We start from the raw sequence: 27,973 nt of genomic DNA on the forward strand, positions 1-27,973 counted from the left end.
GTTCGCCATTTTGAATCTAGCCTTACTTATGAGAAGGGCCTATGAAAAATGCACATGATATCTTCAAAAAATTGTATCTCGGAAACGGTTTGTCCGATTGGTTTGGTGTCTTGGGCGAAGTTTTAGACAATTGTTGGTGTTATATGGAGAAAATATGCACGGTAAAAAAAAAGTTTGGTATTTGTGTTTTGAACTAAAATATAAATTTTCCCTTTAAAGTGACATGTCAATATTTTTTTTTATTATCCTTATGTTATAGCTGACTGAAAATGCTATCTATTGCACAGTAGGTTGTTCTGGAGAAAAATAGGTTACGATGAAAAAAATTGTTTTTTAAAAAATACAATTTTCAAAAAAGCTATTATTAAAAGTCAAAAAAGTTTGTCACCATAATTTTATGAAAGTAAATCAAATTTGCAAACAAAAAGTACTTCGGTAACATTTTTCTAAGATGCACCGTTTAGAAGATATTACTGATTTAATATTGTTTTTTTGATAACTTAATAAGTTTTGGCCCTTTTCGGATGTACTCCGTGTTTTTCCAGTTTCAAAAGTATTTTTTTCGGAAAGATTGGAAAATTTTGAGTTAAAATGACACTGACAGTTTAAAGATTCGAGTGAAATTCTCTGCCTTAAAAGTGAAAAACAAGTTACAAAATCCCACTATCAGGAACAATGATTTCTTCAAGTGATTTTTGGTGCGTTGTGCTGAAAATGTGCATTCAACTCTTGCATATCGCCTAACAGTTTAATCCATTTAAACTGGATGTGTTTATACTGTGCATATTTTCTCTCTATTGCCGAACATCGCCACAGACATCAAACCGATGAGACAACTCGATTTCGAGATACACCTTTTTGAGAACTGCAAATGTAAGCTCCTCAATTAGCAAGATTCAAAAGAGCTAATTAAGCTTATTTTTCAGGGATGGTGATTGTGCGCAATAAAAAATAACATTATATGGTGGATATCATCAGTTTATTTTTATTCCTGTATTTTTATAAAATTATTGTTTACACAACTTTCTTAACAATATTGAATATTTTGGCATCATTGTCAGGACAGTTTGAATAAAGCTTTGCCTTTATTGTATTTTCTGATAGAGGAAGAAATGAGTGGAATTTTAGAGTTCCTTGAATTGTTTTTGCATTATTATATTGATTATTTAGCTGCAAAGACATATTTTCGTATTCTTCTGTAGTAGAATAACAAAATGACAACTTTGTAAGTTCTTCTTCTTTTCGTTTGTTTGCCCAATTAAACAACTCTCTTGCAGTCTTTATCGGGTGTTCGCGTTCTTTGGCTAAACTTGCTCTGGTAGCCATGCGTTTTATCGTACCTCCAATAGCATCGCATGGACCTTTTCCGTGCGATGTTGCGAAGAAATGCCATTCAGCGTCAATACCATACTTTGACTTAAATTTACAAAGGCTAGAAAAGTTTTTTCGGTTTTCATACTGTGAAGCAGCACCATCTGACATAAAATAAATTTTTTTATGTTTTTATTTTGATCAATTTGTAAAAAGTTTATCATTTTATCAATAAACAAATTGACAGCGACTGAATCATGTCTTAGTTCTTCAGAAATTATAATGAAGCTAAAATGTTTAATTTGCATATTTTCAGTATAATATATTACGAAAGGATGGATTGTGGCCTGTTGCACGTTCCAATGGTGTGATTGAACTTCATCCTGCAAAACGAAGCTGTAATTTTCAGAAAAGTCACAAATAGCTAAAAATTCACCATCTTGCAAGTTTTGTTTTGTAGTTTTCAAAAAATTGGATTGTTCGGTTTTTACAAAATCATGCGGAATCAAACTTTCTAATTTTGAGCTGAAAAATAAAACAAACTCATCGGTTTGCTTTACAATAGTTTCTAAATCACATCTGTCAGTGGTAACCCATTGTTCGAATGAAAGCTTTTCAACAAAGTTTTCTTTCAGTTGTTTCAATAAACTGTCTTCTAAAACTGAGGTATCTGGGCAGTTTTTACATCTTCGTAGATGGCAATGAGTTGTCTTATTTTCGCAAAGTAATCTATTCGTTAATGTTTTTAGATCATTCAAGACATTGTATTTTTTTAAGCTATGTAGAATTAAATTGACATTTTCATGCGTAGTGCAAACGCAAACATTATGTGTTCCTGTGATAGTCAATAGTTTACATTGCCTTGGCCGGAGGCTTGCAAATGATGAAAACCCTATTTTTACATTGACGTACATTTCATTAAAGCGATTAAAAGCTTCTCTCAATGTCATCATTAACAATCTTTTCTGAACAGCTAATCTCTTATTTCCTGTCTTTACGCTAACAAAATCTCTTTGGCCTGGCATTGCACGGCTTATATCATCGTCCTCAAAAAAATTCAAAACCAGTTCTTTTGTTTCATTACTCAAAGCTTTTCCAGAGCTTGAACCTTGAGATGAATCAAATACATTATCTCTTTCCTTTCTTGCATCTGATGCCATATTTCTACTGGTTTTAAATTCGTCTACAATTTTTTGTACTGACCATGATTTTGGCACCAATGATAAAATTGATAGTTTTTCTTGCCTTGTGGCTGAATTTAAAAATTTAATTTTCATATTTTCTATGACTTCATCAAACTCGTTTGCTTTTTCTGTTTTAGCGTCTAATTTAAAAAGATTTCTTCGTACACCTTCGACGATTTCAGCGCACTTTTTTTCAGGATAGTGAACATTTTTAACCTTACCTAAATCTATAGGCGAAACACGAATAGCTGCTATTCCTCGGTTGAATATTTCGACGTCTACAGGCATCGTGAAGTCTTCATTTGATTTAATTGTGCTTAGCGTTGACTCTGATGGTATCGTGACCAAACTTTCATAGCTTTGCGAATCAGGTACATCAGGTATGGTCTGAACAGTTGGCATCCTTGAGCCGCCGGCTACGCTTTGTTCCTCGTTTTGGGTGAGGTGAGCTCTTGAATCAATATGTAGACGGCAAGACGAACAAACACGAAAATCCTTGGTGTTCAGTGTGGATACCTTGGAAAATCCAATTGATTTTAGTTTGATACCATCCGTGAGATATCGCAGCTCTTTCGAACACTGAATGTCTTTGAATGGGCGAATACATCTTATTTTACTCATTTTGTAATCTGTAACATAGAAAATATTTTCCAATTGTTAGTTTTGTACGAAAATATCACAAAACATATAATTAAAATGTGTATTTAAAACTTACCTTTGCACCAAAACGTGTTACACTTTCCTTTACAATTATTATTTTATCAAACAACACTGGATCTCGTTCAAAAACACAGGATTATGAGCTGAAATTACTATAATCACTATGCTACTAGCAACCTTTCTGCATTTACTGTTTGGTTTTCCCTAGTAGATACTGGATGAATTCAGAACCGAGTCAGACACTAGGGGGAGTACAACTTGATATGAAGTAATATTTGGTGTAGAAATTGCTCATATTGGTAGTTATTATAGTTTTTAGTATAAATATTAATGATATTAACTGTCAAGTGGAAAGCTACAAAGTAAAAAAAAATAACAGTGTAGCTTTAACGCATACACTCAATGACGTTTCACCGTTGTTGTTTATGTTACCTGCAGCTTTCTGTTTCATCATGTTTGCCTAGATTTTTGTTTTCGATAGCTCTGATCTCTTTCGCCTTCGGCTTTTTTGATGATAAAAACGGCACTCGACTAGGCAAGTTCCCCCAGCAGCAAATCTCTCCAAATTGCAGGCTCATGGCGAATGTATTACGACCACGGAACCATCACTATGGGACTCCGTTTACAGGGGCACCGTAGTCAGTCGATTCCCGTTCCATCGGAGGACTGAACATTGGATTGCAGACAATGAAGAACTCGTGAAAATTAATGATTATTTCCTGGGAACGGAAGTGCCCCAGATTATGTGCACTGAGATCAGCTACCAAACACAGCTAAAAAAAGTAGTGTAAATTTCCGTTACTATGATGCACATAAATGGAGCGTCATAAATCATACAAATTTACATTATAAATCGTGTAAATTTATGAGACATGTCATGCAATATTCCATATATTGTATGCAACTTTCCACCTTTGTTTGCAACATTTCTTGCAAGCTGCTAGTTTACGTGAAAAGGAAGTTTACATGCATGAATGTTTGCATGCATAGATGTTTACAACACCAGTAAAATTCAGATTTTTTTAGTGTGAAGAATGCCAAATTTATCAGAAGAAGGAGTGGATTTTGGTGGCCCTGCCCAGCAAGATCATCAAGGAATGACTTGACTCTCGTGTGAAATCCATTTTTTGATTAAACGAATGTCAAATGTACACTTTAAACCAAAAATAGCCAAACAAAAAAAAAACAACTGTCAGACTAGGTGTAAGATTCGCAAATATCACACATATTAAAATATTTAATATTTCCACCATCGGTATTGATGCTGATACTTGGAGCCGTCCTTCCCCTAGGTCAGACATTATTATACAGCTCACGGGTAGAAATCATAGAATGCTGGGTAAAGACTGTTGGAAGATAGGTAGAGTTGAACGCTCAGGTATCGACGAACCTTCAGGTACGAGTTTGGAGAGTTGGAGCGAGGTAGATTTGCTGGCGTAGGTATATTGTTATTGAAGAAGATTGTAAATTGTATATACCTGGAATGAATAAAGAGTGCGGCGGTTGTTGATTGAGGTATCAGTCGGCAGCCCTCTAGTTTGATGGAAGGTGACTACTGCGTTCTTTTTATTTATTATTAAGGAACGGCCAACGACGGAGCTAGCCTCGTTATGGCCAGCGTGGCCATGGTGGACTAGTTCCAACAAAGACCATGTTTACAATCACCAACTGTACGTAGTACAGCTAACTGGTATCTGATTACCTGTATCTAATACTTGTTAGCACGTTTTCAGCACAACGCACCAAAAATCATTTGAAGAAATCATTGTTCCTGATAGTGGGATTTTGTAACTTGTTTTTCAAAATACTTTTAAGGCAGAGAATTTCACTCGAATCTTTAAGCTGTCAGTGTCATTTTAACTCAAAATTTTCCAATCTTTCCGAAAAAAATACTTTTGAAACTGGAAAAACACGGAGTACATGCGAAAAGGGTCAAAACTTATTAAGTTATCAAAAAAAAAACAATATTAAATCAGTAATATCTTCTAAACGGTGCATCTTAGAAAAATGTTACCGAAGTACTTTTTGTTTGCAAATTTGATGTACTTTCATAAAATTAGGGTGACAAACTTTTTTGACTTTTCTTAATAGCTTTTTTGAAAATTGTATTTTTTTAAAAAACATTTTTTTTCATTGTAACCTATTTTTCTCCAGAACAACCTACTGTGCACTAGATAGCATTTTCAGTCAGCTATAAATTATCTAAAACTTCGCCCAAGACACCAAACCAATCGGACAAACCGTTTCCGAGATACAATTTTTTGAAGATATCATGTGCATTTTCATAGGCCCTTCTCATAAGTAAGGCTAGATTCAAAATGGCGAACCAAGTATGCAAAACGGCGTTTTTCTTCCCCAAAAACTTGTATGCAAGGTTTCATGCAAATCAAAAAATACAAAAAATAAAAACTGGAAAAATTTCCCACTTGAAGCGTTGAAACGCGACGGACTTCTCGTTGTTTGCGTCGGTGCAATTCTTATCCCACCACGGAGTGGGAGGTCGTTTGCGAACGGAAACACCCGGAACGTGTTTTGTCTGTGCTTGAAGAACACAATCAACGATAAGTAGCGATAAAAAGGAGTACTCATCCAGCGGAAGGAGTATCTCAACCAAATCAGTATCACTGAGAACCGCGGACGCAAATTTTTGCCACTCGATGTTTTTCGTGAGGTCGTCGTACGCGATATCAACCGAGTGGGTGGACGATGAACCATTGGTAATAGAAATTTTGATTGGCAAGTGATCGCTATACACTCCACTGCGTCCTAGCAAGAAGTACGGTCGACTTAGTTCGCGCTCCGCTATTTTGGAAGTTTTCTCGCTATTCGCTTGATTTAAATTATCAGTTTTTTCTCGCTTAGAGTTCCCAGCTAAATAATTAACTAAAAGTGAGTTTTTTCTGAGAAGAAAGTGTGTTTTCGGCATCATCGGAAGGAAAATAGTTTTTGCGATTGCCAATTCGCCAACCATTTTGCGCACCATCGGTGCGTGGTAACGCATACCTGCACACGGATCATCGTCATCGAGTGTCAGCATCTGCCTCCGCATTTACACCGCTCATCTATCATCGTGTGTTCAACTGAGTGCCGACCCTCACATAAGCACACACCAACGAAGACCGCCCGCACACGCGGATCGAAGATCATCCACGCTGCGCGTCGCTCCGCTGCTGCTGTTTAAACGCTCGGTGGTAGTAGTATAGGATTATCAGATAAGTTTTTATTCTTGTTTCTCTCTTTCGCCCACCAGTTAAATTTTAAGTTTGTGTTCTGTGTTTGTAGTTTTTTTTTGTGTATTGTGTCCGAGTGATTATCGTTTCAGTGGTAGAGCGTTTTTCGCTCCCACTAGTACGGCAAAATGGACATTTTGTCGCAAGACGAAATGGACGTTTTGTCAGAAGATGACACCACTTTGCCACGCGATGGCAAGAAGGGTCGAAAACGTACATCATCTCAGAAGAAAGATGATGTCATCCCTGATTCATCGTCTCAGTCTGGCAAAGGACAGGCTCAGATAAACCCCCGATCGCGAGCCTATCCAGATGACTCGACTGGCCCATGGGTTGTCTACTTTCAGCCCAGAAACAAACCTTTGAATGTAATGCAAATTACTAATGATCTGACGAAGCGATACTCGGCCGTGACTGAAATTACGAAGGTTAGGCACAATAAACTTCGTGTCTCCGTCTCTAACCTTAAGCAGGCTAACGAGATTGCTGCCTCCCAGCTCTTCACGCTCGAGTACAGAGTTTACATCCCAGCTCGTGATGTGGAGATCGAAGGTGTGGTCACCGAAGCGAGTCTGACCCCCGAGATCTTGGAGAAGCAGGCGGTTGGCCGTTTCAAGAACCGTTTGCTTCCCCCGGTGAAGATACTGGATGTCCAAAAACTGGGCTCAGTATCTGTCAGCGAGGGTAAAAAGAGTTTTACCCCCACAGACTCGTTCCGTGTGACCTTTTCTGGTTCAGCCCTTCCTCACTACATCGAGCTGGGAAAACTTCGACTACCTGTGCGTTTGTTCGTTCCCCGGGTCATGAACTGCCAAAACTGTAAGCAGTTGGGACATACGGCCTCCCACTGTGGCAGCAAGGCACGCTGTTCCAAATGCGGGGAGAAGCACGAGGATGGCGCCTGCACAGTCACTGCACCAAAATGCGTGTACTGTAAGGGAACTCCTCATGGTCTCTCGTCATGCCCGGTGTACAAACAACGCGGGGAGAAATTACAACGCTCACTCAAGGAACGTTCCCGGCAGTCTTTTGCGGAAATGCTTAAGACGGCCACGCCATCGACCAACGACAAAAATCCATTCTCTCTTTTGTCAGATGACGAGACTGACTCTGACTTGGCTGAGGAGGGAACTTCTTTCTGTTTTTCAGCACGGAAACGAAAACGCATCCGTTCGCGGAAAGTTGAGAATGAAGAACCCCAAATCAGCTTGCCCAAATCAAGGAGTGGTGGAAAAAAGGAAGTTTCTACTCCTCCTGGATTCAGAAGAACTGACTATATCCAGGATTTTCCACCTCTCCCGGGGACATCCAAAACCCCTGATGTCCCATTTTTAAGAACAGAAGCCCCTTCTTCATCTGGGTTGTTCTCATTTGATAAAATTGTGGACGATATCCTCAAGTACCTGAATATTTCTGATCCTCTCAAAAGCATTGTTCTGGCAATGCTTCCTACTGTGAAGACCCTCTTGAAGCAATTGACATTGAAGTGGCCCCTCATTGCAGCAATCATTTCCTTCGATGGATAATTTTCCAAACGAGGTCGGGGATTTGATCACTATTCTACAGTGGAATTGTCGAAGTCTTATTCCTAAATTAGATTCTTTTAAGTTTTTAGTTCACAATAATGATTGTGATGTATTTGCTCTTTGTGAAACTTGGCTCTCTTCAGATATTGATCTTCCTTTTTATGATTTTAACATTATTCGACTGGATCGTGAGGATTCGCGTGGAGGAGGGGTACTTTTGGGGATTAAAAAGTGCCATTCCTTCTATAGAGTGAATCTTCCACAATTTACAGGTATTGAAGTTGTCGCATGTCAGGCTATTATTAAAGGTAAGAGCCTTTGTATTGCTTCTGTTTATATTCCTCCTAGAGCCGTTGTGAATCGAAAACAACTTTCAGATATATGTTCAGTACTTCCTGCTCCACGGTTGATTATGGGAGATTTTAATTCCCACGGTACAGGCTGGGGGGAACTGTATGATGACAACCGTTCTACTATGATATATGGTCTCTGTGACAACTTCAATATGACAATTCTTAACAATGGAGAAGTAACACGTTTGGCTGGTCCATCCTCAAATGGAAGTAAATTAGACCTCACACTTTGCTCTAACTCATTATCGTTGGATTGCACGTGGAATGTGATCCAAGATCCCCACGGTAGTGATCACTTGCCGATCAAAATTTCGATTGCCAGTGGGTTCAATCCGTCGGAATCCGTTAACGTCGCGTACGACCTCACCCGTAATATCGATTGGACAACGTTCAAGACCGCGATAGAGGAAGCCGTGTCGTCGGTAGAAGGGCTTCCACCGTTGGAGGAATATAACTTCCTCTCCAATCTGATCTTGGACAGCGCGCTTCGAGCTCAAACTCGGCCGGTTTCTGGAACGTCTTTGCGTAGGAAACCTCCTTCCCCTTGGTGGGACCACCAATGCACTGAGGTTTATCGTAAAAAGTCCGACGCGTTTAAGCTTTTCCGGAAACGTGGAACACCCGTATATTTCGAAGCGTACTTGGCTCTTGAACGCGAACTCAAGAGCCTCATCAAAGCCAAGAAACGCGGATACTGGCGGCAATTCGTGGACGGATTATCGCGTGAAACGTCGATGAATACGCTTTGGAACGCGGCGCGAAGGATGCGTAACCGGTCTTCGAACAACGAGAGCGAGGAGTACTCAGATCGTTGGATTCTCAAGTTCGCGCGAAAAGTATGTCCTGATTCCGTGCCGGCACGGATGATTCCTCGCGAAACGACGAATTCGGTAGACGAGATCAGCCAGCCTTTTTCAATGCTGGAGCTCTCACTCGCGCTCCTATCATGTGGCAATTCGGCTCCGGGGGCTGATAGAATCAAGTTCAATTTGTTGAAGAACCTCCCAGATGTCGCTAAGAGGCGCATGTTGAATTTGTTTTGTCAGCTCCTAGAGCTCAATATTGTTCCGGATGATTGGAGGCAAGTGAGAGTTATAGCCATTAAAAAGCCTGGAAAACCCGCGTCAGATCATAACTCGTATCGTCCCATCGCGATGTTATCGTGCATTCGAAAATTGTTGGAGAAAATGATCCTTTTTCGCTTGGACAAATGGGTTGAGACGAACCACCTACTCTCAGATACTCAATTTGGTTTCCGTAGGGGCAAGGGAACGAACGACTGTCTCGCGTTGCTTTCCACAGAAATTCAGTTGGCTTTTGCTAAAAAAGAGCAAATGGCTTCTGTGTTCTTGGGTATTAAGGGGGCTTTTGATTCAGTATCGGTTGAAGTCCTTTCAGACAAACTCCACGCTTGTGGCCTTTCTCCATTAATTAATAACTTTTTGTACAATTTGCTGTCAGAGAAACATATGAGCTTTTCTCATGGAAACTCTACAGCTTCTCGATTTAGTTACATGGGTCTCCCCCAGGGCTCATGTTTAAGCCCCCTTTTGTATAATTTCTACGTCAGAGAAATTGATAATTGTCTAAGTGACAACTGCACGCTGAGACAACTTGCAGATGACGGAGTAGTGTCTATGACAGGGCCCAGAGAGGCTGACCTGCAAGGACCCTTACAGGATACCCTAGACAATTTGTCTACTTGGGCTATTCAGCTAGGTATCGAATTCTCCACGGAGAAAACTGAGTTGGTTGTTTTTTCTAGGAAGCATAGCCCAGCACAACCGAAGCTTCAACTTTTGGGTAGGCCGATCACTCATTCCATGTCTTTCAAATATCTTGGGGTCTGGTTCGATTCCAAATGCACCTGGAGATCCCACATTGAGTATCTGAGACGAAAATGCCAACAAAGGATCAATTTTCTCCGAACAATTACCGGAACGTGGTGGGGAGCTCATCCGCAAGATCTTCTAACGTTGTACCGGACAACGATTTTATCGGTTTTAGAGTACGGTAGTTTTTGCTTCCAGTCGGCGGCTAAAACTCACATCATCAAACTGGAACGGATCCAGTATCGCTGTCTTCGTATCGCGTTAGGATGCATGCACTCGACTCATACGATGAGTCTCGAAGTGTTGGCGGGCATGTTGCCACTATCGGATCGGTTTTCGGAATTGTCCCTCAGGCTCCTCACCCGTTGTGAAGTTATGAACCCACTGGTAATCGAAAACTTTGAGAAGCTTCTTGAGCTAAACCCTCAAACTCGTTTTATGTCATTGTACTACGTGTACATAACTCAGGATGTCAGCCCTTCACAGCATAATCCCCATCGTGTATGCTTCTCCGACTTCGGCAATTCAGTTAGTTTTGATTTATCTATGACGCGGGAGATTCGTGGAATCCCAGAACATCATCGTTCCATGATTGTTCCGTCAATTTACGCTGCAAAGTTTGGCCAAGTTGATTCCGCAAGATCGTTCTTCACAGATGGATCACTAATAGAGTCGTCCGCTGGTTTTGGTATTTTTAACGAATTTCATAGCGCCTCTCGAATGCTTCAAGCTCCTTGTTCCGTATATGTTGCTGAGCTGGCGGCAATATAATATACGGTAGAAACGATCGCCTCACTTCCACCAGATCACTATTTTATTTTTACGGATAGTCTCAGTTCTGTCGAGGCTATTCGCTCCATGAGGCCGGTAAAGCACTCCTCGTATTTTCTCATGAAAATACGAGAGCTTTTAAGTGCTTTATCTTTAAGATCTTTTGTCATCACCTTTGCATGGGTCCCATCTCATTGCTCGATTCCGGGCAATGAGATGGCGGACTCACTTGCTAAGGTGGGCGCTATGGAAGGCGATATTTACGATCGACAAATCGCCTACGATGAATTTTTCTTCATTTATCGTCAACAGTCACTCGTCAGCTGGCAGAATAAGTGGAGTGAAGGGAGTTTGGGACGATGGCTATATTCGATCATCCCTAAGGTGTCGAAGAGTCCTTGGTTCAAGGGGTTGGATGTGGGTCGAGACTTCATTCGTATGATGTCTCGCCTCATGTCCAATCACTATTCGTTAAACGCTCACTTGTTCCGTGTTGGGCTGAAGGACAGCAATCTCTGTGAATGTGGACAAGGTTACCAGGACGCAGATCACATTATTTGGTCTTGTGCTGAGCATCGCGGAGTCAGATCTGAACTGTACGATTCCCTTCGGGCTCGAGGTAGACAACCTAATGTTCCAGTTCGGGATATTTTGGCTAGACGCGATCTGGAGTTTATGAAACTCATATATGTTTACTTTAAGAATATTAACATTAGATTGTAAGTTTTATTAACCTTGTGTTTAGTTTGTATTTTGTACGTGTGGGGTTTTTTTTATGTTTGTTTTCAAGATGAATAGAAATTAGTTCATGTTTTAGGATTAATTAAATATTTGTATCGTAAACCACATTTCAAACCTCCCTCTCCCTTTTCCCATCCAAAAAAATTGTAAATCTCCACTAACCTCGAGACAACCGCGAGTATCCGGTCCAGCTCCTTTAACTTTAAATATAAGACATAAATAATGTATAACGAAAATGATAACTCGGCTCTGTAAAGTTTATTCGATTGAGCCTGTACAAATAAAGTAATTAATAAAAAAAAAAGTGATCGCTATCGTAGGGATCTTGGATTACTTTCCACGAGTAATCCAACGAGTGAGAGGTCTATTCTACTTTCTCTTGCTGGAGCTTTGGCCACTCGTGTTACTTCCCTAGTGTTTAGAATTGTCATATTGAAGTTATCGCGTGATTACCTCTCACCCCAGCAGGCCTGGGTTCAATCCCAGTCAGCGCCGCCGGGATGTTCTGAGGCATAACATCTCTGATCACGCCTTCCTTCGGATGGGAAGTAAAGCCGTTGGTCCCCGGTTCATGAGTTGATGGGTCGATAGGTAGGGTCCAGGTGTGGGAGCTGCCTTCCTGGCACGTCGGTAGCATTGGTGCTCAGCACGGAAAACAAGATCGACGGAAAAAACAAACCAAAGGAAAAAAAAAAAAAAAAATCAATTTTTTTCTCTCATCGCATTGCTCTCTCAATTCGACGCATGTATTCAATCACATGCGACTGTTGCATTGAAACATCTCAATGCGCTCTCTCAGGGCGCCATCGCCGTGCGCTGTTTCGCATTCCTTGACTCTCGCGGTCCCATCATATGTGATGTTGTCGGGTGACGAGAGAAGGGACTGCAAGGGTTTGTTCACAGAAGACTTGTGTGCCCTTTTCACATGTGGCTTTTGAAATGGGGTGGAGTTTTTAATGGTTCCAGAAATATCTTCTAGTATAGATTCATGCAGGCTCGTTAAAGGACACATGGTTCCAGTGATATACTGGAATCACCGTAAGATCACTACTCATGCTCATAGGAAGACGCAATTGCTTGTCGAAAGGATGCTAAAGGAAGGTAAAGGAAGACTACGTGAGCGGTGGATGGCAACCTTACGGTAGTTGGAATACCGTTAGCATGTTAGCACCCCAAATAATACCGGAATATCTCTGGAACTACGTGTCCTTCAACAAGTCCTTATGCGGAAATCTTCTAAAATACATTTTTTGAAGCCTCTGAAGCTTTCAGCCCATTTGGTGGAAAAATAAACGAGTTATTGCGCATTTGCACCAAAGTAGACACGCTCGTTATGATAGAACTCTGAAGCATTGAGTGAACACTATTTTAAGGGATTATTTTCAACGCAGAAGTGTACTTTGCTGCAAAAAAGTTGGTGGTGACTTCTCATTACGTACACACAAGTCTACACTTAAAAATTATCCAAGTTTAACATGTTGTATATGTGTTCTGTTATGATTAATTGAGCTGAAATTTTGACTCAAAACTTGCTTTTCCATTGACCTTTGTCCGATCAGCTATGCACAAATTTTAATTTTATTGTAACCTTTCAGCAAATTTGGTATTTCTTACACGTGAAATTCAACATATTTGTAGTTCTGCGTCAAAATTTCAGCTCAATTGATCATAATAGAACACATTTACAACATGTTAAACTGGACTAGTTTGTATAAAAACGATCTTTGTCCGATCAACTTTGCACCACTGTGTACGTAGGTACGAAGTGCTGGATTAACGTTAATGTAATAAATTTAGGAAAAAGTTGTGTCATATGTATTACGGATTCTTGCAAAGCTTCTTGCATCAGGAATTGTATTGAATAAATGTCAATCAACAAAACTTACTACGGCAGCAACTGAATTATTCAGATGTGTTAGTGCTCACAGGATAGTTCATACCAGCCACCATGATGCTGAATTGAAACAATCAATTTGCGACGACAGATTTTCAAATAGTCTTAGTGTTAGTACGGTGGAAATTGAAAAAAAGCATATTAACGAGCAAATAAACCACAACTTGATCGTACATTTCGCTTACCAAAGCCACATATCTTCCTTCGTTCGTTATGTATGTGCTAGGGTTACGGTATGTAATGTGGGTCTAGTCCTTTCATTCGGCCTATCACGCAAATAAATAATTAATTAAGGAATATTACACAAAAAATAAGGAAAATATTGATCACTGATGGTTGATAAATGTGTACCACACACAAATCAATTTATATCACAACATTTCAATACATTTTCAGCTCTCGTAAGTAATAAAACTGGTTGAGAATATCACAATGTTCGGAGTTTTTAGCCGCCATGACTTATAAGGTTAAGATGGGAAGGTTGACTGACGATCATCAAATGGCCTGATTATGGCATTTATTGATTGGAATTACCTGATAATACACACTAGACGTAAAACTTACAGTTGCTGTTTGAATATTTTATGTTTATTTTAATTGTTTAACAACGTTTTCACAAGTAAAACATGGACCCAACTTTAGGGACACATTTCTTTTCTATGTTCCTAACTATGGCCCATGAAATTCATTTGACAGCATATAGCAATAAGAGTAACGTCAACAATGTTGTTTTGCATTTGGATGATAAGGAACGAACAGGAAGGGAGATTTTTTCTGCCAAACCTGTATAATGAACATCACAATGTTCTGATTTAGATATTCTGCGGTCAAAAGACGATAAGCGAAATTTTTAATTTTTAATTTTTAAATTGAGTGATTTAATGTAGTTTTCGTAAAATTTTCTCTAAGAAATGTTTTGAGGAATGAAGAGCATTAAGTTAACAGTGATAGTGATAAAAAAAAATACATCAGAAAACGTTACCAAGAGCGTTTTTTTGAGGATCAAACAAGATAGGACGAAGTTGCATCCATAAATAGACCCAATTTGGGGACAATAGACCCATATTACATACATTTCCCTCGTGAGTTATTGTCTTAAAAAAAGTAAGTTTTTCAACTTTTCGTGGTTTCTGATAGCAAACGACATGATAAGCATATCTAAGCATACCATTTAGCAGTAGAATATCGTTTGCAGGTAAATTCATTGATGAGTTATGATTAAAAACGTAATCGATGGCTGCATATTAGACCGAGGTTAGGGACGTATACCCTATTTTTCAAGTTAATCCTTTAATCAACGAAAATTGCCGCTAGGAAAACTTTGTTGGTCATAGCCATCTGACACCTCTTCTCCATGTTCGATAAGAGTGTAGTAGCTAGGTCGCTTTCCATCGTTTTCAAAACAAAACAACACTTTGCCCACATCAAAAACACGAGTAGGTCTTCCAGTTGAGTTTGTTATTTCGATGTCGGATTGAGACGTCGCTTAGCGACGTCTCATTGAGAAAAGCGCATGAGCTTCCCCTCATGCGACGTCGCATGAAACGCATACATCCGGAAATGTGCTGTGCTTACAAAACAGTGCGACACACAGAAATTATGATAATGTGAGATGCGACAAAACTGAAGAGAGAGAAACAGAGTGCTACAAATCTCTTGCGCATGAGACTGCTATGACTATGAGACTATTCGTATTGCGTCTCGCATACGGTAGCGCGCGCATTGGAAGCCGTGACTCACGGAAGGCAGATCGATTCTTTAAAAGAATCCCGAGAAGCACCCCTCCATACGAATCTGCTCGATCAAGGCGAATAATGTTAAAATCGTGGAATGGGAGATCAGTGTCACAAAGTGAGTTGTGAACTAAAAATTTTAATGTGTCAAGTTTAGGTATAAGACTTCTGCAGTTCCACTGAAAAACAGAAAGCATATCCCTGATCCCATGTATCGGAAAATTATCCATCAAAAGATATGATCGATGCAAGGGAGGACGACATAGAAGCTAGTTGCTTGAAAAGAGTTTTCACAATTAGAAGCACTAAACCAATAATGTTCCTCGTTGAGTCAGAGACGTTGAATATACACTCAGGTCTTTTTTACACGGGGGATACGTACCATGTAAAAAAAAACCGTGTAAAAAAAGACCTTCGAGATTTTGATTTTTCACATGCTTAAATGTTTTTAAAAAATCGGATTTTGATACCATTTGTAATTATAATATAGTATATAGTAATATAGTATATTATAATATGATCAATATAGACATATTTTAAAAATTTCTGTATTTACACCAAAAATTGTGATTTTTTTTTTTTAAGTATGCCATTCGATTACCTATAGCTTGAAACGGATAATGTGATTGAAATCAAGTCGATAGGTTGTATCGTTGTCGAGAAATCGTTAAAAACAAACCGTGTAAATCGCAAAAAACCGTGTAAAAAAACCGAGTAAAAAAACCGTGCACAAAAAGACTTCAGTGTAATGAAGATGCTCGCCACAATTCCAGAAAACGTGAACATGGTAGCATGTTTTTGTGAGCAAGCAATTTTATATCGTTTTAGACAGTGGACCTCACTTTTTACCTGTGCCACAAATTTTTAAAACCAGGCTTAATGCCATATTCATACTCGAATCGGTTGAAAAATACACTTAATCTTCTAGTTTACTCGATATATACAGTTGGCAAGAGTTGCGCAGCATGAGTGTTTTAGGCAGAGAAACGTCCAGGTTAAACTTATTTTTCGTAGGAGAGTGTTGACCATCCAATGGCATACTCCGAGTTGGCGGTCGGTTACAGCATGTCAACGTTCCCACCGATGGGAAACGTTCAATCATATTGGACAAGAATCATCCATTCAGCACACTAGTTATGCTACATTACCATTATAAATTACTGCACGCTGGTCCCCAGCTGTTGGTCGCGAGATTTCGAGAACGGTTTTGGCCACTCTCCGCCCGAAACTTAGCACGAAAGACATGGCCCGAGCAGAGAATGAAAACAAATTAAACTAAGTTTGATATTTTGATATAAGCGTTCGTGATAACATATTTTGCCTACCGTGTGGTCGAGTTAACAGTAATCATAACAAAAATGATATCTAAATGGTATATGAAGGATATTAAAAAGACAACAAATAATGTTTTTTTTTATAACAAATCCATGTATGCGTTTTGATATTAGCAATTTGGTTAATAATAAACAAAATAAGTAATCAATATGATATTATAACTATGGTAGGAAAACAAAAGAATTAAAAACTAAATTAGTTATTATTATGATATCTTGATCAAATTTAGTAATCTGAATGTTTTTAAATCTATTGGTTGATATTGAGATTCAAAATCAAAATGTCAATAAAGTGCGAATGGTGCCATATTAAAGTACAGATCTGGAAATAATCATCCAGTGGTACAAATTACAAGAAAGTGTATAATGAATCGCTTTTGTTAGTATAGACAAGAAGTCTTTCTAATAATGGAAAAAATAGACAAATTATATTCAATATAATAAGAAACACGAATCATGTTAAAAATTTAATACGATGACTCTTATATTATTATGAATGATAAATTCCTTCGCATCGAACATATTTTAACAGACATTATGACAACATGTTTAAATATGAGCTAAGAAATCGACTAAGCCTACGAAAGTTAAATTACAATATTCGATAATGTATTAGTATAAGTATTTATTTATTTATTTATTTATTTGTCGTCAATCAGTATAGACCGTTTTACAATTGTTGTCTTAAGTGCTTTTTTTTACAATTTTGTCTTTGTTTATATTTTTATAATATGGCTTAAGAACAAGTTAAAACATTACTTCTAGTTGACGTTATGCGAGGAATTAAAATATTGCTTTAATTTGGATTTTGTCATTGTAAAGTCAATGTTATCGCAGTGCTTATTATATGTATCCATCATTTGGTTCAAGGGTCCAAATTTGGCATAATTCGTACGATGACGATTTGTAGCAAATATATTTCTATTTCGTAAATGCCTAGATGGTGTATATAAAATTAAGGATGACAATAGTTCTATTGAATCAATTCGATGTGATACGATATCGTTTACGAATGAAATCATAGCAAATTCACGACGCTCTTTTAATGTTTGGATATTTATGAGCATACACCGAGCTGTGTAAGATGGCAGAGGAAATACAGTCCAACCTAACTTGCGGAGTGCATAAAATAGAAACTGCTTTTGAACAGACTCTATTCTTTCTTCGTGTGTGATTGAAAAAGGAGAGCAAATTATGCTGCAATATTCTAATATCGACCTTACATAAGCAATGTACAATGTTTTTATCGTATACGGATCGTGAAAGTTATAGCAGAAACGTTTTATGAAACCAAGCATGTTGTTAGCTTTGTTAATAATTGTGTTATAATGATCGGTGAAAGTAAGTTTTGAGTCCAAAATAACACCTAGATCCCTGACTCTATCACACTTTTCTACGATCTGGTTTCCTAAAGTGATTGTTATATCGGGTAGGATTTGTTTTCTACTAATGGTCTTACAGACGTGTGTGGCATATATTAGCGCTAGTGTAAGCAGGTCTTAACTTGACGCTTATGAGTCAGCAAGCCGTGTGACCTCCGTTGTAAGCGCAACAGTTCAATGCCGGTAAACGGAGGTTTCTATGGCAACGCTTCATAAACACACACGGGTAATTCTCCATGCACTTTCGGACCAGCTCTTCACAAAGTAAGTCGCACATTGGCGATCCTGCCAGGAGAAAAACCCATTGGCAGAGGTGTCGAAGCAATTGGATGAACTTTCCAGCTCCATCAGTGGTTACACCTACACCGTTACCGGCTTCTTCGCGGGCGGCAAAGAAAAGGAGAAGAAGACAGAAAAGAAGGTTGATTTACCACCGGTCAGTCGTTTGAGATCGGTCCATGTACCTGTTCTATCTCCTCCGCTTTTTAAACCGGAACCTACCACAGAGAAGGTCAAAGCTTCAAAAGCTATTGCCGTTGCTCCAATGAAGCCAGCTGCTGCCGCTCCTATTGCCGCTTAAACCTCGAAACCTGCGCCAGAAAAGCTAGCGGCACCGACAGTTCCGAAACTAGTTGCCTCTAAAACTGCTGAAGACGTACCTAGATCGATATTAGAGCTTAGACTTAGACTTAGAGCACCAGACCGATGTGGCAGCTGCAACGGCCATCAGGAATACGGAAAAGCCGTACAGGTGCTGAAAGAGTACACCAATGAAGTCAAAAAGGTGGTCGATGAGTCCGTCGACAAACTCGATACTTCAAGTTGGGTGCTGTTGCGCAATCGAACCAGCGCAAGAGATACTGCTCTAAAAGCAGCAGAGGATGCCGCCGACATCGACACCGATATCGAAAAGCTACATCGCTTGTTGGATAGTCGAGACATCAAATGTTCCGATGAACTCGTGAGAACATCGCCGCCTATCTGGAACACCTGAAGAAAGCTAAAGAGGATGTGTATAAGGCGCGAAACCTTGCCAACTTAGGCGAAAAATACTGGAAGAAGGTCGAAGCGGTGCGAAACTTCTTCATCGCTGAAATTCAGTCCCTTTTCCCGGGTATAAACCTAGCAGAGAAGAAGACGGGCATGTCGAAGGAAGATTTGGATTTGTTCATCATAAATGCCTTCACTTAGGTGGTAGCTCATCAAAAGGAACTGCGTGCTCTTGAAGCGGTGCGGGGCACCGATCAGAGCGAAACTGTCAAGGCCTAGTTGGAGTATGAGACTGCTAAGGAAAGACGGGATTTGAACCTGTAGATTCAAAAGAAGGTAAGGATTCCTTAAGATGCTTTAGGAAAACGAATTTTAATAAATGCTTGCTGCAGCTTCTTGCTATTCGAGTGGACCTGGAGCGCAGCCAGATGAAGCGTCAGTCTGAGGCGCACACTGACCACCCCATACGGAATCTTCCATAAGCACATTTGGTTTTCTATCTTAAAGAAGCCACACTAATTTCAATCGGATTGACACAACGGTTTCAGTTCGTCAGTACCAAGTCTACCAACATTTTGTTATACGGCAACCATCCCACATTGCGCCCCAGACGTCCCAGGATGCAATCGGGTCAATTTTTCGCCGGGCAACTATGAGATTAATTGAAAAATCATCCATTTCGATTTTACCCCCACGAACGAGGGATTCCTAAGCTCTCTACCACCGCTCTCATTGATCTCCTTGATAATACTGATGTCAGAGCAATGGTGCATTCACGGCTGAAAATAAAAACCGAGTAAAATTCTTTTTTTGTGAGGAGAGAGGGACATGTGTGGCATATAATAGCGCTAGTGTAAGCAGGTCTTAACTTGACGCTTATGAATCAGCAAGCCGTGTGAGCTCCGTTGTAAGCGCAACAGTTTTAATGCCGGTAAACGGAGGTTTCTATGGCAACGCTTCATAAACACACACGGGCAATTCTCCATGCACTTTCGGACTAGCCCTTCACAAGGTAAGTCGCACAAGACGAACAGGATGAAATCAATTTTATATCGATTTGTAAATTAAATTCGCAGGTAGATTAATATCAATAAATGTTGTAAAACAACACAGTAAAAATCATAATTGTCTTTGTGATGTTCATAAAGAAAACAGCAAGCATCCTGATTGACTCGTAAGAAGAAAAAAGTAAAATATATGTATATTTCAGTGATAAATGGGGATGCTCTTTATAAAATATCAAAATTTGTTTTTAATTATATTTTTTAAACATCAAAATAATATCAAAATATGAATTCTATATGAAAATAGCATATCAAATTATGTTATCAATATGATTTCAAAAACAAAATTAGATATCATTTTGAAAGTATTTTGATATCCGACTTTGCTCAGGTAAACACCGATGCGTCTTCTTGATCGCTCTTGTAGACAGTTGAACTTAAATCTGAGCAGCCAAGCTATGATGGTTACCAAATCATAGAGTGACGATTTTAATCCAAATATTTGGCTAGGTAGCAGGACGTTGACATCTACGGATACGGCTGGATTCACCTCCAGTAGTGATGGATCCAGTTGGTTAACGAGAACATTCTTGGTTCTTAGGCCTTGACCAACCACGTTAGTCCGTGTATCATCCCTTAATTGAAGTGGTGTTGTTTCACGAGAAAGAACGTCGGCTGGATTTTCACAGCCTGGTACGTGGCTCCAAGAACCGGTTCTGCTAAGGTGTTCGGATACTCTGTTACAATACATCTTCCGGTAGTGTATCGAAAGGTGGTCCGATCTAATACGTGTTCATAAACCGATTCCTCTAGCGTATATGCTTCTGGTGTGACATTCCTCTAATTCCTAAAATCTCGTCAATACTTCATCTATACTTTCCATGGATAGATTGGCTACTGCTGGTCGAGGTACACCAGCATCTTTGGACATCCTTCCACAAATAATCCACCCTAACGATGTGTTCCGCATTACTGAAGCTTCTGAGAGATACTCTCAGTTATGAAGCATAAGGCCGCTGCAATAGTGAGAGTGAAGAGGCCCGGCCCGATTGGCGTTTCATACAAAAGAATTTCTATTATTGATATTACTCCTTAAGCGGACCCTACACGATTGCTTTTATTGACAATAATCGTATTGTCAATACATTCTATATTGACGTCAATACATCGATATTGACAATATTTCTGTATTCACATCATCAATATCATCGTCAATAATTCCCCTTCGCGTCAATATATTGATACGTGTGGGGTTCGCTTTAAGCGAACCCCACACGTATCAATTTATTGACGCGAAGGGGAATTATTGACAATAATATTAATTATGTTAAAGCGAACCCCACACGGTAAGAAATATTGTCAATACTTACAAGTATTGACAATAATATTGATGATGTGAATACAGAAATATTGTAAATACCGATGTATTGACGTCAATATAAATTGTATTGACAATACGATTATTGTCAATACAAACTGTCGTGTAGGGTTCACTTAATACATAAAATTATTGTCAATACCGATGTATTGACGTTAATATATAATGTATTGACAATACGATTATTGTCAATAAAAGCAAACATGTAGGGTCCACTTTAAATTCGATTTCACGCTTCGCAGCAAAACTGTGATCCACTAACAAGCAGAGCTCGTGCAGTAAAGCTTCTTCTTCTTCATTCCTTTATTTAACGTCGGTCTCTGTTCCGCAATCTAGTGCCAATCACCGACGGACATTGATTGCCATCCATTGAAGGCAATCGAATGTGCAGGAAGGTAGCTTCTACACCTGCGTAGGATATCGCACCCATTCTGCTGGCTGGGACCAACGGCTTTACTTCCCTTCCGAAGGAAGACGTGCCTGTACCATGGGAATTAAAATCTCCCATAATCAACCGTGGAGCAGGAAGTACCGAACAGAAATCTAAAAGTTGCAATACAAATGCTCTTACCTTTAAAAATAGTCTGACATGCGACAACTTCAATATCTGGAAAATGTGGAAGATTCACTCTATAGAAGGAATGCAACTTTTTGATCCCCAAAACTACTCCTCCTCCACGCGAATCCTTGCGATCCAGTCGAATAATGTTAAAATCATAAAAAAGAAGATCTCTGAAGAGAGCCAAGTTTCACAAAGAGCAAATGCATCACAATCATTATTGTGAACTAAAAACTTAAAAGAGTCTAATTTAGGAATACAAAGGTTTGAGCTGGACGATTTATCTTTTAGATAATTAAATATGACATTTTAAACAGGTTAGCAAACAAGATCGAACTGGGTTCAGTTACAGATATAAATTCCCTCTAGAGTTTACAGTTGCTTCACAGCGATATAAATGTGGAAAAGCTCAGGCGTCCACCTCTTAGCTCGCTTTTTTGTCCACCTAAAATATTCATAAGTATTACAAGCAATCAAGTGTTAATGAACAATCAACAAAGCATCCTATTACACTAGCAACCCCGCAATCTGATGCTATCATAATTTTCAGCAATGTCAGGAATGCTCACGAACCCCCAACATTTGCCAGAAAACTTACTACTAACTCAAGGTATCTTCCAAATAAGCTTCAAAATTGCATTTTTTTTTTATCAAATGTTAAATTCAGTCCTCTATATCCGTAATACGCGCGCGAGGTTCAAACCTTTGTAGACTAGTTCCCTTACACGCTAACTTGAAAGTACCCATTAATGAGTAAAATTTTACCCATTTTGAAGAAAAGTGGCTTAACTCATGAAATGAGTAAAACTGACTTTACTCATTAATGAGTATTTGCCGAATACTTCAAAAAAATTGGTATTTTTACCCCTTCATTTTTTCTGTACATGAGTAAAAAGTACCCATTTTATCGAAAATTTTGCTTCATGGGGCTCCTTGTCATCAAAGATATTTCTAAGTTCATTTTAAAATCATTGATTGGAGTTTTTTTAAATAAAATCCTAAAACACTAAGTTTTGTTTATTCAGCAATTAAATAAAAACCGATCATAGCCAAATCACATCACAACTTCGAGGCAGCTGATTCAAGTTTGCATGAGGTCTTCTTTTGTCAACGATATTTTTGTAAATACTCATTTTTTGACAGTTCAGACTAAATTCAAAAAGTGAGTAGAAGGTACTCATTTAATGGGTACTTTCAAGTTAGCGTGTACAGTACACGCATCCTCGTGCTTCTCCCCGCATTTGGAACAACGTGCCTTGCTGCCACAGTGAGAGGCCGTATGTCCCAACTATTTGCAGTTTTGGTAACTTAAAATCTGGTAACTTAACACGCATGCAAATTGGAGCCGTCTGTTTACATTGGGAATGCATTGCAGGAACCATCGATGTACCTGGCTGCGCTGTGGAAAGGAGTCCTTGGAGAGTGCTTGATGGAACAGTATTCATCGATGAAATTCTTCTGTTCATCTTTGCGGTCCCTTTACAGCTGCTTACAGCTATTCGAGCGTAGCATCATTCCGTTCATTAATCTTCATCAATAGCTACATCCGAAAATCCCCTCCCCTTGGCTAGTTTTTTAACCTGGACGTTGGTGGGCGGGCCTAATCTTATGCTTCATAGTGGAGCGTTGGAGACGGTAGGTTTAGGTCCGGCATCGTTGGCTCATGCCGTGACAGAATAGCGTCATGAGCATGCGATGAGTATTACTGAGCTTCCCCTCTCTGATGAACCATTGCATAAGAGACCCAAAGTTCTAGCCTGAAGTGATAGTATCACACTTGTTACTCCTTTATTTGAAAGCCGCGTTGTAGTACGCTTACGTATAGGCACTGACGTTGGGTGCGATACTGGCGGGTTTTGCCGCAAATCACTCTTATTTTATTTATTTTTACGCAGATATATTTATTTGGGTTTGCAAGGGAATTATACTATTGAAATATTTCAGAAAGTGCCCAACAGTGCTCCTTCTACTTGCGTGACAAGCTTTCGTTGTTGTTTTAATTGAAGCATTACTCAGGGAACAATGTTAAACACTATTTTTGTACATGGTATTGCAACTAATCTTATTTTTTTTTTTTATTAATTTATTTGTACAGGCTCAATCGAATAAACTTTACAGAGCCGAGTTATCATTTGCATTATACATGATTAATGTCTTAAATCTAGAGTTAAAGGAATTGAACCGATTACTCGCGGTCGTCTCGAGGTTAGTGGAGATTTACAATTTTTTGGATGGGGAAAGGGAGAAGGAGGTTTGAAATATGATTTATTATACAAATATTTAATTAATCCTAAAACATGAACTTTTTTCTATTCATCTTGAAGACAAACATAAAAAAAAACTACACGCACAATACACAAACTAAACACAAGGTTAATCAAACTTACAATCTAAGGTTAGTATTCTTAAAGTAAACATATATGAGTTTCATAAACTCCAGATCACGTCTAGCCAAAATATCCCGAACTGGAACATTAGGTTGTCTACCTAGAGCCCGAAGGGAATCGCATAGCTCAGATCTGACTCCACGATGCTCAGCACAAGACCAAAGGATGTGATCGGCGTCTTGGTAACCTTGTCCACATTCACAGAGATTGCTGTCTCCCAGCCCAACACGAAACAAGTGAGCGTTTAACGAATAATGATTGGACATGAGGCGAGACATCAGACGAATGAAGTCTAGACCCACATCCAACCCCTTGAACCAAGGACTCTTCGACACCTTAGGGATGATCGAGAACAGCCATCGTCCCAAACTCCCTTCACTCCATTTATTTTGCCAGCTGGCGAGCGACTGTTGACGATAAATGAAGAAAAATTCATTGTAGGCGATTTGTCGATCGTAAATATCGCCTTGCATAGCGCCCACCTTAGCAAGTGAGTCCGCCTTCTCATTGCCCGGAATCGAGCAATGAGATGGGACCCATGCAAAGGTGATGACAAAAGATCTTAAAGATAAAGCACTCAGAAGCTCTCGTATTTTCATGAGAAAATACGAGGAGTGCTTTACCGGCCTCATGGATCGAATAGCCTCGACAGAACTGAGACTATCCGTAAAAATAAAATAATGATCTGGTGCAAGTGAGGCGATCGTTTCTAGCGTATAATGTATTGCCGCCAGCTCAGCAACATATACGGAACAAGGAGCTTGAAGCATTCGAGAGGCGCTATGAAATTCGTTATAAATACCAAAACCAGCGGACGCCTCTATTAATGATCCATCTGTGAAGAACGATCTTGCGGAATCAACTTGGCCAAACTTTGCAGCGTAAATTGACGGAACAATCATGGAACGATGATGTTCTGGGATCCCACGAATCTCCCGCGTCATGGATAAATCAAAACTAACTGAATTGCCGAAGTCGGAGAAGCATACACGATGAGGATTATGCTGTGAAGGGCTGACATCCTGAGTTATGTACACGTAGTACAATGACATAAAACGAGTTTGAGGGTTTAGCTCAAGAAGCTTCTCAAAGTTTTCGATTACCAGTGGGTTCATAACTTCACAACGGGTGAGGAGCCTGAGGGACAATTCCGAAAACCGATCCGATAGTGGCAACATGCCCGCCAACACTTCGAGACTCATCGTATGAGTCGAGTGCATGCATCCTAACGCGATACGAAGACAACGATACTGGATACGTTCCAGTTTGATGATGTGAGTTTTAGCCGCCGACTGGAAGCAAAAACTACCGTACTCTAAAACCGATAAAATCGTTGTCCGGTACAACGTTAGAAGATCTTGCGGATGAGCTCCCCACCACGTTCCGGTAATTGTTCGGAGAAAATTGATCCTTTGTTGGCATTTTCGTCTCAGATACTCAATGTGGGATCTCCAGGTGCATTTGGAATCGAACCAGACCCCAAGATATTTGAAAGACATGGAATGAGTGATCGGTTTACCCAAAAGTTGAAGCTTTGGTTGTGCTGGGCTATGCTTCCTAGAAAAAACGACCAACTCAGTTTTCTCTGTGGAGAATTCGATACCTAGCTGGATAGCCCAAGTAGACAAATTGTCTAAGGTATCCTGTAAGGGTCCTTGCAGGTTGACCCCTTTGGGCCCTGTCGTAGACACTACGCCATCATCTGCAAGTTGTCTCAACGTGCAGTTGTCACTTAGACAATTGTCAATTTCTCTGACATAGAAATTGTACAAAAGGGGGCTTAAACATGAGCCCTGGGGGAGACCCATATAACTAAATCGAGAAGCTGTAGAGTTTCCATGAGAAAAGCTCATGTGTTTCTCTGACAGCAAATTGTACAAAAAGTTATTAATTAATGGGGAAAGGCCACAAGCGTGGAGTTTGTCTGAAAGGACTTCAACCGATACTGAATCAAAAGCCCCCTTAATATCCAAGAACACAGAAGCCATTTGCTCTTTTTTAGCAAAAGCCAACTGGATTTCTGTGGAAAGCAACGCGAGACAGTCGTTCGTTCCCTTACCCCTACGGAAACCAAATTGAGTATCTGAGAGTAGGTGGTTCGTCTCAACCCATTTGTCGAGGCGAAAAAGGATCATTTTCTCCAACAATTTTCGAATGCACGATAACATCGCGATGGGACGATACGAGTTATGATCTGACGCGGGTTTTCCAGGCTTTTTAATGGCTATAACTCTCACTCGCCTCCAATCATCTGGAACAATATTAAACTCCAGGAACTGACAAAACAAGTTCAACATGCGCCTCTTAGCGACGTCTGGGAGGTTCTTCAACAAATTGAACTTGATCCTATCAGCCCCCGGAGCCGAATTGCGACACGAAAGGAGCGCGAGTGAGAGCTCTAGCATTGAAAAAGGCTGGCTGATCTCGTCTACCGAATTCGTCGTTTCGCGAGGAATCATCTGTGCCGGCACGGAATCAGGACATACTTTTCGCGCGAACTTGAGAATCCACCGATCCGAGTACTCCTCGCTCTCGTTGTTTGAAGACCGGTTACGCATCCTTCGCGCCGTGTTCCAAAGCGTATTCATCGACGTTTCGCGCGATAAACCGTCCACGAATTGCCGCCAGTATCCGCGTTTCTTGGCTTTGATGAGGCTCTTGAGTTCGTGTTCAAGAGTCGAGTACGCTTCGAAATACTCGGGTGTTCCGCGTTTCCGGAAAAGCTTAAACGCGTCGGACTTTTTACGATAAACCTCAGTGCATTGGTGGTCCCACCAAGGGGAAGGAGGTTTCCTACGCAAAGACGTTCCTGCAACCGGCCGAGTTTGAGCTCGAAGCGCGCTGTCCAAGATCAGATTGGAGAGGAAGTTATATTCCTCCAACGGTGGAAGCTCTTCTACCGACGACACGGCTTCATCTATCGCGGTCTTGAACGTTGTCCAATCGATATTACGGGTGAGGTCGTACGCGACGTTAACGGATTCCGACGAATTGAACCCACTGGCAATCGAAATTTTGATCGGCAAGTGATCACTACCGTGGGGATCCTGGATCACATTCCACGTGCAATCCAACGATAATGAATTAGAGCAAAGTGTGAGGTCTAATCTACTTCCATTTGAGGATGGACCAGCCAGACGTGTTACTTCTCCATTGTTAAGAATTGTCATATTGAAGTTATCACAGAGGTCATATATCAAAGTAGAACGGTTGTCATCATACAGTTCCCCCCAGCCTGTACCGTGGGAATTAAAATCTCCCATAATCAACCGTGGAGTAGGAAGAACTGAACAGATATCTGAAAGTTGTTTTTGACTAATCGTAACTCGGGGAGGAATATACACAGAAGCAATACAAAGGCTCTTGCCTTTAACAAAAGCCTGACATGCGACAACTTCAATACCTGGAAATTGTGGAAGATTCACTCTATAGAAGGAATGGCACTTTTTGATCCCCAAAAGTACTCCTCCTCCACGCGAATCCTCAAGATCCAGTCGAATAATGTTAAAATCATGAAAAGGAAGATCGATATCTGAAGAGAGCCAAGTTTCACATAGAGCAAATGCATCACAATCATTATTGTGAACCAAAAACTTAAACGATTCTATCTTAGGAATAAGACTTCGACAATTCCACTGTAGAACAGTGATCAAATCCCCGACCTCGTTTGGAAAATTATCCATCGAAGGAGATGATTGCTGCAA

General features: G+C 39.9%; 1 protein-coding gene and 1 pseudogene across 3 annotated transcripts in view; both read left to right on the forward strand.

Annotated features, from left to right (window-relative positions):
* The window catches only part of LOC135701749 (glycerophosphocholine phosphodiesterase GPCPD1), an 89,864-nt gene that overhangs the window by 10,393 nt on the left and 51,498 nt on the right, over positions 1-27,973 (forward strand). The window lies entirely within an intron of this gene.
* Positions 18,129-19,999, forward strand: LOC135701789 (MICOS complex subunit Mic60-like; annotated as a pseudogene).

This window comes from Ochlerotatus camptorhynchus, unplaced genomic scaffold (genome assembly GCF_037179485.1).
Source record: "Ochlerotatus camptorhynchus isolate MF236.1 unplaced genomic scaffold, CSIRO-AGI_Acam_v1.1 ptg000176l, whole genome shotgun sequence".
In the NCBI taxonomy this organism is placed as follows: domain Eukaryota; kingdom Metazoa; phylum Arthropoda; class Insecta; order Diptera; family Culicidae; genus Ochlerotatus; species Ochlerotatus camptorhynchus.